A 14,666-nucleotide genomic window follows, 5' to 3' on the forward strand; every position below is an offset into this window, starting at 1 on the left:
ATTGTGGGGCTCTGCTGGGTCGTCGGCACGGCTGGCGACGATATTAGACTCAGATTAAGCTGTGATCGAAGCTAAGTTGATCTCATCCGTTCGCGCCGCCGATTCAAATTGATGAAGACGACGGTGTGCTACGCCCAAGTCGAGTGTGTTGCAGCTAAACGCGTGGAGTGATCGGCTGCGGCGATAGCATGATCTAAGCATGCTTACGCCACCAAACTCCAGGCCACCTTGCCCCTGCATGACCCCTCCTACCAAAACATCAAAAGTCTGGAGGCACACACATGCATCCAGATAGGGGAGCGAGCTGGTGTTTTGTGGCGTAAGCATGCTTAGACTTTTCTTTTCGGCTCTATTTCCATGAAATAAAGAGAAAAAAACTGCGGCGATAGCATAGTGCCCTCATTCTACTTCCGGCTAGCGTTCGGTGCGGACGCAGAACATGAGCGCCGGCGGAGCGGAGACAGCGGCCCTTGCTGGCCGCGGAAACAGGTTTACTGCCGACGCAGATCCCGAGTACGAGATTGTTTTGCCTACTCTGCCAACAGGACGGTTGTTCTTAACACGGTGTTTTTTCACGGTGATGTCCGAGCGAGGTCCTACAGGGTGGAAGGTTTTCGGGACGCCCTCGGCAACGCTGGTGCACTCCCTGACGTCGTGGCGTTGGGGGCGTATCAGATTAAGCATGTGTGGACGGTTACTTTCAGCAGTGCTGAAGCCACGAAGAAACTTGTTGCCTTCAAGGAGCTACAAGTGAAAGCACGCCTGTGCATCATCTTCGACCCGGAGAATCAGCAGGTAAAGCTGCGCTTGCATTGAATGCTACACGGTGTGGCTGACGACGACATGCGGACTGCTTTTGCGGCGTTCGGAAACGTGAAGAAGGTGACGAGGGAACGTTGGCGCGTCCAAGGGATGAAGGAGAATGGCTCAACCACCAGGATTGTGCTACTCAAGTTGAAGCCGGTAATGAAGGTGGATTTGCCGCACCAGGTGCGAGTAGCCGGTGAGCTGGCCCTCATGGTTGTGCCCGGGCGACCATTCCTGCGTTGCCACGGCACGGGTCACGTTCGCCGCGACTGCAAGGTGTCCGGGTGTTCTCAGTGCAGGCGCTATGGACACGCGGACGCGGACTGCGTCCGTACCTACGCGTCGGCTACTGTGTGTGTGTGCGTGTGCGTGTGCGTGTGCGTGTGCGTGTGCGTGTGTGTGTGTGTGTGTGTGTGTGTGTGTGTGTGTGTGTGTGTGTGTGTGTGTGTGTGTGTGTGCGTGCGTGCGTGTGTGCGCGTGTGTGCGCGTGTGCGCGCGTGTGTGTGTGTGTGCGCGCGCGTGTGTGTGTGTGTGCGCGCGCGTGTGCGCGTGTGTGTGTGTGTGCGCGCGCGTGTGCGCGTGTGTGTGTGTGTGTGCGCGCGCGTGTGCGCGTGTGTGTGTGCGCGCGCGTGTGCGCGTGTGTGTGTGCGCGTGTGTGTGCGCGAGCGCGTGCGCGTGTGCGTGTGCGTGCGCGTGTGTGTGTGCGCGCGCGCGCGCGCAGATGGACGGACGAAACAATGGATGGATCAATTTCCCAGACAACATTAATTCCCAGACAACAGACAGGCTAGTACGGTCTGGTGAAATGAACGAAAAACATTGAGCACTCACCCTGCTAAAGGTATAGCTGATGCCCTTCAGTCCCGTAGCTGCCGAGGTCCGTTGGAGCCGGTAACTTCACGCGGACGTCCCACAGCTGCCATCCAGTTGTTGGGATTCAGGTAGCGTGACTGGGCCGAAGAGACGAGGACGACCAGAGGAAAGCTTGGAAAACTTTATTCAAAGACTATTTACATACTGTACAGGGGAGAGCAACTGAGAGTGCTTCTCGGTAAAGAGAGCTTCTTGGCGGTCGGAAGTCTCTGTACCCAAACAAGCAGCTCGTTAAGTACCCTTCGTATTCCCCATATTCCTGGCTGGGGAATACAGTTCGAAGAATGATATCCAATCAGACGATGACACGGGTGGTACCGCCCACGGCAGGGCGGTGCTGATATTCTCTCGCAGATCGGTGGATGGAAAGGAAACAGGACCCGGTCACGTTGTCGTCCACAGGGCATCCAGGTGGGCGCGCACGTGGGTCCGGACTGCGTCCATGTGGAACAGGAAGGCGCCTGCGTGACACAGGAATGCGGTCTGGCTCCCAGCAGGGGTTGAAAGATCTTGTACTTCGTCTTCTGATGACCGGAACGTGGAACCTCTGTCGAAGGTGCAGCTCTCGGGCAATTGTTCAACCACAGCGTGACTGAAGAGGACAACACTCCGTTCGTCGACCCGATGGCATGTTCGAACACGTCGGGACGCCATTGTCGTCGCTGCTTCCGACATTCCTGCTGCTACGTTTCTTCCAGAGGGCTCATTCACCTTCGCGGTGGTTTTCAGGGAATCCTCCTCATGTCCAAATTCACCGAACTCAACAGTAGAATGGGAGCGCGAGCACAACTATGACCAGTGATAGGTTTTCATGGAAAGCCTGTAGGATTTCTTGACAGAGACTTGCAAGTATGTCCTGAGGATAGCAGCCTTTGTTAGGTAAAAAGTTCTTCGCGAGGACGTCTTGCAGGCAGCATAACGAGGATGCGTATGTGAAGGCGGCTGTTATTAGAGCAGCTTTGCCTTGCAGGTGTTCCAATGCGTTATTAAGCGTACAAGCTCGATTTTGCCTGAAATTTGTCTTAGATAACTCCAAGAAATTCACCACCATCGCATGGCATCGCGATGATGGGTGGCTTGGGATAGTCCAAGACAGTCTATGTCTTGGAATAATTTGCTAGGGACACAATAATGCTGTGATATCAGTGTACTGTATATGCGAGCTGCAGACAGAAGGGCGGCCCGACGGCCTCACAATACCAGATTTTAGCGGGCAGCTTAAATCTTGGAAGGCTAAGGAAATTGACCGACAAGAAGTACGTACAACCCGCGCACGGACCTACTCCCTCGCGAACAATGTGTTCAAGAAAATACTTTCTCACCAGCTCAGCAACTCCTTTCTTGTTCCAATGTGAGCTCTTAAGACTGCGTCGGAAACTGCCGGCAGCTTTTTATTTAACAACTGCATAAATTTGGCCTGTAGATAGCATGTTCATTCAGATAGACACTTCAGGCACTGGGTTCACTACTCGCAGGAATCTTTGCTTATGCGAAGCACTCCTGAGTTGCACAGCCCTGAACAGGCCGTCCGGTGTGATGAAGGCGTCCATCGATCTATCATATTTGATTTGCTAATAGTCACTTTCGAGGTCCACTGAACAGATGTCCTTGGTCTGGCGTTAGCCGAGGGTGGCGGTCAGTAAGTTTGAGGGGATAAACCTCTGCATTACATTGCTACAGTCCGAGACAGCCTGCCCACCAATTGCATTCCCCAGAAAAGAAGCCAGATAAAAAGCTTTAAGAAGAGCTTGAGGTACCCTGATTCCCGTGCGCGCAGGGGAGCATAACTGCATGCAGACAGTTACGCGTGTGTAAGCTAAACAGCATCGAGCGAAAAAGCAAGCAAAACAAAGCAATGAGAAATAAAACAAGACATCATAGCATATTTTGGTTTGGTTTAAGGGTGTTTAACGTCCCAAAGCAACTGAGGCAATGAGGAACGCCGTAGATAAGGGCTCCGGAAATTTCGACCTCCTGGCGTTCTTTAACGTGCACTGACATCGCAGACTACAGTGGCCTCTAGAATTTCGCCTCCATCGAAATTCGACCACCGCGTCTTTCGGGTCAGCAGGCGAGAACCATAACTACTGAGCTACCGCGGCGGCTCATAGCCCATTCTGATGCAAACATATCACAATATTAATTTGAAGAAACTGAGCATGCAACAATGTTTCTTTTGTAAAGAGGTCATTTCGAACTGTAGGCAATAATAATAATTATTTTGTTGTGCATTCGATGACGTTTGAACGTTCTAGAAGGCGAACGTCATAAACGCCGGTGTTTTTTGTAATCTTGCTGGCCAAGCTAAGACATCATTACTTTTTAACGATTCATTTTAAAAAGGCGGCTTAGTTTATAGTTATACATTGATGCAGTCTGAAAAAATGTAGAGGTCTTTAAGCAGGCCTGCAGAGTGGGAACGGTATGGGACTTCACAGGCCATGAGCAGGGCCTTTTTTTGCAAGATTGTCAGCTGTTGCAGGCACGAATTCATGAATTATAAGACCAGAGTCGTAAAAATAATCTAGTTTTTCATAGTACCGCCGATGAGAACGACCATGAAACATGGAATGAAACGGGAAAAAACGTCTAAACGTCCTGTCAAAATACGTTGACCCTGAACTCTCGCCAAATGACATAGATAGAGCCCATCGATTAGGGCGGTACTCTGATTCTGGATGCCGCCCGGTGATTGTGAAGTTCAACAACTTAAAACCAGAGAAAACATTCTGAAGTGTAAAAATTCTTAAAAGAAGAAGACGTTCAAGTGACAAAAGATTACTCGTATGCTACGCGCCAAGCACGCAAAAAACTGATTGGCTTCGCCAAATCACTGCCCGGCTCCCCATCTTTTAAGCTAAAATACAATAAGTTGATCGTAAATGACAGATCTTACATGTATGACCCTGTAAACGATAAAACATTTCAGATTACCGCAGAACGCGCCAAGCCGATAACCCAGCACGCGCCTTCGTCTCTCTCCGCTGCATCTATCACTTGTAAATTGGCCTAACGGTTACCGAGGGACAGTGATCGTTGTCTAAGCGCAGCTCAAACATCAGTTTTATTTACTAATATCCGAAGTGTCATCAAAAGGCGTACAGAACTCTCCTCTGCCATAAGTGCGTGCTCCGCTGACATCGTCGTCCTAACTGAAACTTGGCTGCATGAATAAATACGCGATTCTGAAATATTCGATTCACCTAATCATTTTCACTTCTATCGTTGTGACAGGAAAGATCGGCAAGGTGGTGGCGTACTATTAGCAGACAGTAACAAAAATAGTCATATTCTCTTCACATAACATCAGGCATCAAAATTATATGGGTATCTCTTCAACTAGGATTCCAGAGAGGAATCCTAGGCGCATGCTATCGACCGCCTAATGCATATCCTACATTTGTTGCAGAGCTTCATGATACCATTAATGTTACAGTAACGCGTTACCCTTCGTCATCGATCTTTCTATTGGGTGATTTTAACTTCTATTGGGTGATTCTATTGGGTGATTTTAATTGGGTGATTTAAACGAGGGCATCGATTGGTCCTCGGTGCAACCATCCTCCTCTTCGAAACTATGCAAGCAATTCACTAATTTATGCTCACTGTTTATTCTTACCCAAATTGTTACTCAGCCTACAAGAATTACTGAATTTACAACAAGTACATTAGACGTCGCACTAACAATATGCCCAGAACTGAGCTCAGAAAGAGCCTACATGCTCCAGTTAAGCGACCATTCTTTGCTCAATTTTTCTGTCAACATTCCCATACAAAATTCGGCTAGTCACACTAAAATATTACGCATGTATCATCGCGCTGATTTCAACAAAGTTAATAATGAACTAGGTTCTTTCCTGGCCACTTTTTTCGAAGCATTCGACTCGCGATCGGTGAACGCAAACTGGATCTTATTCAAGAACAAACTCTTAGATCTCACCAGCCGTTTCATACCCACTCGCGTAATATCTTAGCAGCATGCGCCATGGTATAACGCGTATCTTAAGCGCTTGTCTAGCCGTAAGAAACGCTTCTTTCGTTAAGCTATAGAATCACGCACTGAACATCATTGGTCCCGTTATCGCTCTGCAGCTTACACTTACAATTCTGCGGTCAAGAACGCTAAAGCCAATTACCAGAATAGCACTCTACCGGGTATGTTGCTCAATAACCCAAGAAAATTTTGGAGCGTCATTAACCTCTCTGAAACGTCTAGAATAATACTAACGAATTCAACTGATGAACCTATATCTGATACTGCCTGTGCAAATGTACTGAATGATGTATTTTCTAGCTTTTTTTCAAGTGGTGAAACTACGGATTTCCCTCAACTGTCTCATAATAACTTCCTCCCAATGTGCTCTGTCGTCATCCATCCTGACGGTATAGTTAAAAAAATTGATAATCTTAAGATATCCTCCAGTGCTGGTGTTGATTGCCTTCCTACAAAGTTCCTGAAAAGTACTAAAATATATTCATCGCTTGCCTTAACTAAAATATTTCAGCAATCTTTGGAAAACGGTGAACTACCGGCCGATTGCAAGATAGGTAAGGTGGTTCCTGTGCATAAATCTGGTAATAAACATTCGGCTTTTTAACTACCGGCCCATATCTATTACCAGCATCCCATGCAAAATCTTAGAGCACATACTCTTTTCACATATTGTCACTTTCCGTGAATCAAACTCGTTTTTCCATCCTTCTCAGCACGGTTTTAGGAAATCCTATTCATGCGAAACACAGTTACTCTTATTCACGCACAAACTCCACGCAATTTTAGTTTGCCGCTCGATCGCCGACTGCATCTTCCTAGATTTCGCGAAGGCATTTGATAAGGTTTCCCATCATTTTTTGTTACTAAACTGTGCATGGTGGGATTAGACACTAACATTCTAAACTGGCTCGAAGTTTTTCTTACCCATCGTCAGCAATTTGTTGCCGTTAACAACGTTACTTCCACCGTTCGCACTGTCCTTTCCGGGGTTCCCCAAGGCACCGTCTTGGGGCCCCTGCTTTTTTTATATTTATCAACGACTTACCCAGTCACCTTTCTTCTTGTGTACATCTTTTTGCCGATGACTGCGTCCTTTTTCGGGAAATAACAAATTATAGTGACAAGCACAGGTTTCAGTCTGACCTTAACGCTATCTCAACATGGTGTAAAACTTGGAATATGACTTTAAATGCTGAAACGTGCAAACTAATAAGCATTTCTCGCGTTAATAGTGAATTGTCCGTATATACTCTTAATGATGTGTTGCTTGATCCTGTTACAAGATATAAGTACCTTGGAATTCATATTACGTCTGACCTTAGCTGGCATGCGCACATTGAGCACATCACTAACAAAGCTAATCGCAAGCTCGGATATTTGAGACGTAACTTTCACGCAGCCCCAACTAACATCAAACTTCTACTCTATACGACACTCGTACGTTCACAACCAGAATATGCTTCATCAATCTGGGACCCTGGTGTTAAGAGTTTGAGCGACCTACTGGAGATGGTACAACACAAATCAGCGCGGTTTATTCTCTCCGACTTTCGGCGTACAACAAGCGTAACCGCTATGAAAACTACCCTAGGCCTATCTTCACTTGCATCACGACGCAAAATTGCACGCCTGTGCCTTTTTCACAAAATATTTCATCATGAGTCTATTCGCTACGCGTTACTTCTTCCCCCTTCGTATATTTCACGCCGCACAGATCACATACATAAGGCAGGCATTTCCATTTGCAAAACTAAAACATTCTCGGATTCTTTTTTTCCTCGCACGTCATATGACTGGAACCACCTTCCTTCCTCAGTTGCTACAATTCCTGACCCTGTAATGTTTAGGTGTGCTGTTACCGCTTCCATTGATTGATATATTGTATTGATCGCTTATTCTGACTTATCTATGTCGTGATAATTTATTGTTGTATGCTGTTGTTTGTATTTTCAGTGTTATTATGTATTACCCACTCCCCTCTGTAATGCTTTGCCCTGAGGGTAAAATAAATAAATATTGTTTCCAGATAGATGTTCATGCACAGTAGAATCACTTAGTTCACAAAAATTAAAAAGAAAATTCTTGAAGAGGACAATAACAGAGTTGAGGAAGTAATAGAAGTGGCGGCGCTTGTTGCCGCTGGTCCTAAAGAGTTTATGAAAAACGTTGTTCGTGTGATCGCCTCAGGTCATTTTTTTCTGAAAAGTACATGCCCAATGAGTGCAGGGTCTTTACTACTTGGATTATATTATTCTTTAATACAATTGGGGACGGTTGGGAATGTCTGTGGCGGAGCTGTTATAAGACAGCTTTAGCTTCATTAATGCTAAGTTTTAGGCAGTTTGTTTGAGACCATGCATCTACTTTTCTCAATTTCCTAATGGCTCGACAGCCAGATCGCCAAAGTTATAAAGTATAAATAACAACGCGCCTAACATGCTTCCTTGCGGGACGTTTGTTTTCGTTTATTACACTGCAAAATACTGCGCTCCAATTAGGAGGAACTGCGAGCGGTACTGCGAATAGGATGTAACTAACTTGTTCTTTGGCTCTAATGCCATAAAGTCAAGTTTTGAAGCTGAATTTTGTAATTAAGAGGGCCAAACGCTTTCGAAAAGTGTGCGAAAAGTAGAAGTAACATGTTTCTGCATCAAAAATTCTCCAAAATGAATTCTTTTCGGGGTCATTAGCTGGAGCTCTGCCACATTGTTCTTTCAAAAGCCACATTGGGCTAAACTTGTTAGGTTAAAGAAGTGCTCGCTGTTGGGCTATTTGTTAAAATAAATTTGAATCTCGCAAAGGAAAGAATACCGGAAGACAGAGAGACAGAAATAGCACTTATTGCAAACTGAGTTTATTCGGGAAAGCCAAAAAAAAAGGTACCAAGCCACTTTGCTGCACCGCGTTCGCACGGATTCTGCTCGTACGCCGGCGTGGATGTATAAGACTTGCCTAGCGTTGTCACCATTGTGTTCAACGTGTGGTGTGTGTGGTGACATAGAACATTACATATTGTTCGGTATATTGTACAACGCGGAACGGGCTGTGTTATTCGGATCCCTCAAGAAGGCAGGAGTTCCTCACAGTTCTCTTCAGGACATTGTTTTCCCGCGCGGGAGCCAGTCGAGTAGAAGGGATGCTTCTCGCCTTCTTCTACTTTACCTGCAGGACACGGATTTGGCCTCCACATGGCGACCTCAGGAGTGTCTATTTGGGTTTTTGCGGACAGTGTTTCTGTGATTTCTATTTCAGTGTCGCTACGGTGGAGCAATTGCCGGCAGCAACTGCAAGGCTAATCCCACCGGTAGTTTACAACCACTCAACTCAACTCACTTTTGTACGCCAGCACACAACATTATCTACGTATTATCACAGCCATAACAAGCCAATGAGAAAAAAAAATGTACCACATCAAGGCTATATTTATATATAAACGCCAGTGCATTACTGTTCCCAATACAATGTAAAACAAATTACATGATCGACACATGACCATCTAAAAAATCTAGTTCTCTGCCGCTGAGTTGAACCGCCGAAGTGCACGTTTGTCCACCTTTCACATGCATTTCACATACAGAAAAATGGGCCCATCTGCATGAGCATTGTGACTTCCGACTTCTGAAGTTCGCGTACTCCGCAAAAAGCTTTGGGAAGCGACTCAGTAGTGTCATGGGAATCGCTGTGTGAGGATGCAGCGCTTCGATCACAAATTCATCAGTACAGTGCGTTACATCTGGGACACTTACTTTAATATACCCTTAGTAAGGACCAAAGCTACACCCCTAGATACACCGCCTATCATCTTGTTGCCCCTCCCTCCCCCCCCCCCCCCCGGGCTGTCTGAGTACCACAATGAAAAGTTATTTTTTCAACATTAACGCTAGAAGTATAACAAAATATTTCCCGATTTATCCTCTTCGTATTCCTTCTCATGCTGTGGGCATCAGGCAGACGTGGCTACATGATGGCATTCATGATTTATAATTTTCATATTAACAGCGCAAAGATGGCACAAAATAATGGTAGGACACACACACAAAAAACAGCGCTGTTGTTCCTCCCCTTCTTTTGGGCCGTCTTTGCGCTGTTAATATGAAAGTGCGTAACCAACTCGCCCAAAATATTGTATTATTCCTAATGTACTACTCTTGGCTACGTTGAGGGGTGAGTGGATAAACAGTTTAAAGTTTTACCGACCCTGCCGGAAGTTTAATCCATTTGGCACAAAGTTTATCTTAACAAACAGTTTATTTTGGTCTGCATTCTTTATCGCCCTCCTGGTTCATTCGTTCAAATGTTAAACACTCTCAAAAATTATCTGAACGCACTAAAGTTCAGCCTGTATGAATATAAAGACTGATTTCAACGCTACAGGCATCCATTGGCCGTACCTCACTTTCTACGCTCTGTAAGCCTCTATATCTCGTGAGCTGATTAGCCTTTCATTGTTCTTCGTTCTTAAAGTAGTTGACTGAGCTACAAGGGATGATTCAATATTGGACTTTGTTTTGCGCGATCCGATATTTATCAATAGGTCTTTGAATGCCACATTCTTGAGGGAATTTCGAACTGCAAGGCGGTAGTTTATCCTTTCAATCGTTCTGTATTTCTACGGCTTTTCACGTTGACTAAACACCTCACTTGCCAGCTTCTGTACCTAATGAAGTACTTAGTGCATGAAATTAACTTTAGTAAATATGTGATCATGCATTTAAATAAGAGCAAACCCCATTCACTGTTTAATTATGCTTTCAGCGACATACCACGGAACAGGGTTTTCGATATAAGCATCTCCGCGTTCTGTTTATCACAAGCATGTCCTGAACGAAGCACATTCGTTTCGTTATGCACTAAAGCGCTAAAGCTTGATTATTTGAGCAGAACATGAACTATTACTCGAAAAGAGACTAAGCTATTTATGTACAAATCCTTAATCCATCTCGTATTTTAATATGCATCTCGCGTTTGAAAACCCTCATAAATATTGTGACATTAACGTGAACGAGAGCATCGATAGAGAAGCAGTCAGGTTCATCACGACCCGAGGAGAGCTGTGCGGGTAGGCGTGCAAGAGAATTCAAGAATGAGGTCGGTAGTTTTAATCCCAGAGCCAGGTCTAGCCCTAGCGCACCCCTCGAGCCAATCGCTGCTTCGTCGTCGTTTCGACTAAGCGCGGGGACAGCTCGGTACTAGGCACGTGGCAATGTAGTATGGTCTTTGCGATTGTGATTTTTTACGTCCTTGTGCTTTGCCTTCTTTGCAAATAGACCTTATATCCATGCACCGTCACGTAGAGCCACTGAAGGTCCTGCATTGCACTGTTAATTCAATTTATCGCATATCATATAATGTCTACCTTTTTTCTTATACTCATCGATCAAGTTGGGGTTACCGTAGCCTTAATATTAAGCCACGTATCGCTCATAGTAACAATTTCAAACGCATTTTTTTTCACAGAAAGCTGACATATTTAATGGCGATAATTGCTACGTGACATTAGGTACTGAACTGTTTTGGGTTCGCTGTGTATTGTTATACTTTATTTATGTTACTGCGTCTTTATTTTATTGTAGGTGATATAAGTTACGAAGTGAAACTCACTTGGTAACTGAATAGAAGCTTACTTCCATAATAGCATTAAGTTTGTAATAATAGCTGCTGTTATACATACATAAAATAAACTATAAGTTTCGCAAGGCAACTTAAGAGAGAATATTTGGTGTTTGCTCTTGTTCGTTGGTATTTTTGATGCCGGCAGGACGTGTTGATTACTGTACAGCTGTGGAATTGTCTGCTCCTCACACTTTATTGCTCGATTATTAATAATATGTCTTGTCAATTACTAACCAATGTGAAACTTCGTAAGATTGTGTACTGGTGTGAGCATTAAGGCATACATTTTAATTTTGCAAAACCTATTTCCTAGTCGATGACTACGATAGACAGCCAACATATTTTATTTAAATATTTGTGTGCAAACAGAAACACTTCCATATGGCATTTAGACGTGACACTTAAGTGAAGCGCAGATTAAAGTCAACTCTGAATGATTTTTGGGTGTTTTGATTTGACCCTTTTAAAATCTTGTCTAGGCCGGTTCTGTGGCACGCAGCTGTGTGATGGTATCCATATGATGCTAAAGGCTTTAAAAGCGCAAGGTATCCAGCAACTCTCCTGGTTTATCTTAACTAAATACAAATAAACGTCATTAATGTATAATGTATTGAAGCCTGCACCCCCAAATGTAGCTCTGGCTGTAGCCTCCCTTCATACGACGCCATATCGCAGAACTGATGTTCTCATGTCCACTCTGCGCGCATAAAACAGGCTAAAAAGCGATATATATTTGTGCGCTCCAGCAGTGTGCCTGTATCAGGCACGCTTAAAGAATAATTGTTTCCTGCCTTTGTTCAGCGAATAATTTTTTTTTGCTACACCTTTTGTTGAATTCGTTAATGGCGCTGCGCTCAAGGGGCGTCGTCTCTTGTGTGAGAACTTCTTGTGCCCGTGCTTTGCCACTGCCTGCAGTGCTGTTAAATAAAAAATAATTGAATGAAATGCTGCTGAAAAGAAATAAAAAACACTGTATATGGCGTCCTTTCATTTCTGTGACAATAAAATCTACCACTATCCACCAACGTTTTCAGAATTTCATTGCTACCACCAGAGGTTGTGACGGGGCACTCAGCTTCTCGGAGCTCAAGCTATCTCCCCTCGAAGAAATTGAACCGGCTGCCAACCTCCATGGAGACAGTGGGCTAGTAATAATTTACCTGAATCCTCGGGTCTTCCGAAAGGCGTGCAGCTGACTCACCGCAATGTCATTGCTCAAACAATGTCGTACAAGTGAGAACAGACCTCCTTTCTTAAATGTTGCGGCTATACATTTGTTTAATCCGAGAGAGACTGCACTGTTCAGACAGTATTACTGTAGTCATTTCAAAGACCGCTCACTGAACATTTACGAGCGTGCCATTCCTCTCAACTATGCCCTGTAAGCTAAGTATAGCTGTCAAAACAAAACATGTTCAAATCGTGTGCGAGCTGAAGCTACGAATCCAACTAGATGCCTTGGTTAGAATACCAGCAGTACCTGGTCCCTGAGTGACTACTTTTATTTAGGAGGCAATTGCGGAATATTGTACGATACTGCTATGAACATATTCATGGGAATGGCGTAACTCTCAGATCAGTAGCAAGATGTTGCTTATAAAGTTTACGCGGCGCCCTCACTAAGTAAAGACTCCCATAGAGGGCCAATGGGGTGTGTTTCTGGCAATAATTGTAAGGCAACTTTGAACTATTCTGAGATGCTTTAATTAACATATTGATTTGAATGGTCTAATGTTCCGATGCAGCCGCTCCGAATAGTTATTACTGCCATAGAAAACTAATTGAGGAGCGTTTCTGACAATAAATAGCAGTAAAAAACAAGTGCCCCAAAGTGGGATCTACGGAATTTGGCGTGGAAGCAGACTTCAACGCATGTAGTTTGCGGCATGAGGCATTCGAAGAAGTATGTCTCATGCGCAACTGGGGTGTTTTATAAGATTCCCCTCCGCTGTGGTCGAATTTATATCAGACGAACTGGCAGATGTTTAAGCAACCGTTTGCAAGAGCATGCGCGTTCCTTGAGCAGGCCCGGAGGACGTGCCCTGCCCGTTCACTGCCGAAGGTGTAAAGTCTGCTATCCTAAGCTGAACTGCACAGAGATCATAGGAAGAAGAAAGGGGCAGGTGGAAAAGGAAATTATCGACGTTGTTGCTATACTGGGATCGGAGCCAGATAACTGTGTCAACACGCCTTCTGTGTCTATTTTTCTGAAAGAATTAGCGTTTCTGTCAGCGTTTCACTAGGTGATTTTTGTTTGGCTTTGCGCAGGTTAGTTGAGTCATCCTTGCTCGGTTTCCTTCACTTCGCCGTACCAACTGTTTTCGTCATAGTTGCCATTGATCTGTTTTCTCAAGCTTCATCTTCATTTTACGATTGCTTGCCATGCAGTTTACACGTGCGACTGATCCATAAAAGCTCTGCTGTTTTTGCGTGAGCTACACTGGCCGAGGTTGAGCAGTTTCGCGTGGCTCCTGGAGAGCCATGCTGCCCGTGCGCGAGGAGCAGTGACGTCACACGGCGCACATTTGGCGCGCCGGAGCCGCGGCCGCGGCCGCGCGCGCCTCGCCCCTCATAGCAGCGTCATAGCCACGGCATAGCACTGGCGCCAGCGCGTGCCCAGCTGTCCGCCTCCGTTGCGCAGTAGCCAAGTCTGACGCTGCGCCGAAGCAGCTTGATAGCACTTCCCATTTTGTGCGCATGCGCAGAGGTATCAGTGGGGGAATACATATATCGGGTCGTTTGCCAGTTAGGTATAGCCATGGAGGAGAGCGAAATTTCTGCTCAGCGACAGTTGATGCTCAGCGACTCAGCGTAGCTCACGCTGCGTTTATACTGGCATAGCCGAGCTAAGCCACTGCTAATTCTTTATCAATAAATGTTCACTTGTCATTATTGCCCTGTGTTGTCGCCTGCCTCAGTCCCGTCCTATTTTGCGGTTTTGCTCCTCACGAGGATCTGCGGATATATTGAGTATTATTGTGCAACCTAATGATATCCAAACAAATTGAGTCCATAAACGACTTCCCGTTGACAAAATGCGCTTCTCCAAAATTTCTGGGTATGGAAAAAAGTGGGCAAAAATTTCTTCGAAGTGATTCTATATTTCGAGCATGAGATTTTCATCTTTCCTTCTGAATGCTGAGCTTTGAATGAAAGATTAGGATACTTAAATTACCCTTACGAGCACGATGTGATGCCATTAAGGACCCTCCCGCGCAAGTAGTTCTTCTCTTTCATAGATTCATAGATCGCGGGGAGTCCTCATACTACTGGTGCAGCGATAAAGCGATGGGCCACAGCCCCAGCAGAAGGTTGTTTAAAACGCAGCCACCGCGGTGGAGCTCGTGAGACCCAGGTTGCTATTCATGTGCTCCCGTAA

The 14,666-nt window shown here is 45.3% G+C and overlaps 1 pseudogene; it reads left to right on the forward strand.

Moving 5' to 3' along the window:
• The first annotated feature begins 843 nt into the window (after nt 1-843).
• The window catches only part of LOC144112010 (luciferin 4-monooxygenase-like), a 198,469-nt pseudogene continuing 184,646 nt past the window's right edge, over nt 844-14,666 (forward strand).

The sequence above is a fragment of the Amblyomma americanum genome, unplaced genomic scaffold (genome assembly GCF_052857255.1).
Source record: "Amblyomma americanum isolate KBUSLIRL-KWMA unplaced genomic scaffold, ASM5285725v1 scaffold_26, whole genome shotgun sequence".
NCBI classification, from domain to species: Eukaryota; Metazoa; Arthropoda; class Arachnida; order Ixodida; family Ixodidae; genus Amblyomma; species Amblyomma americanum.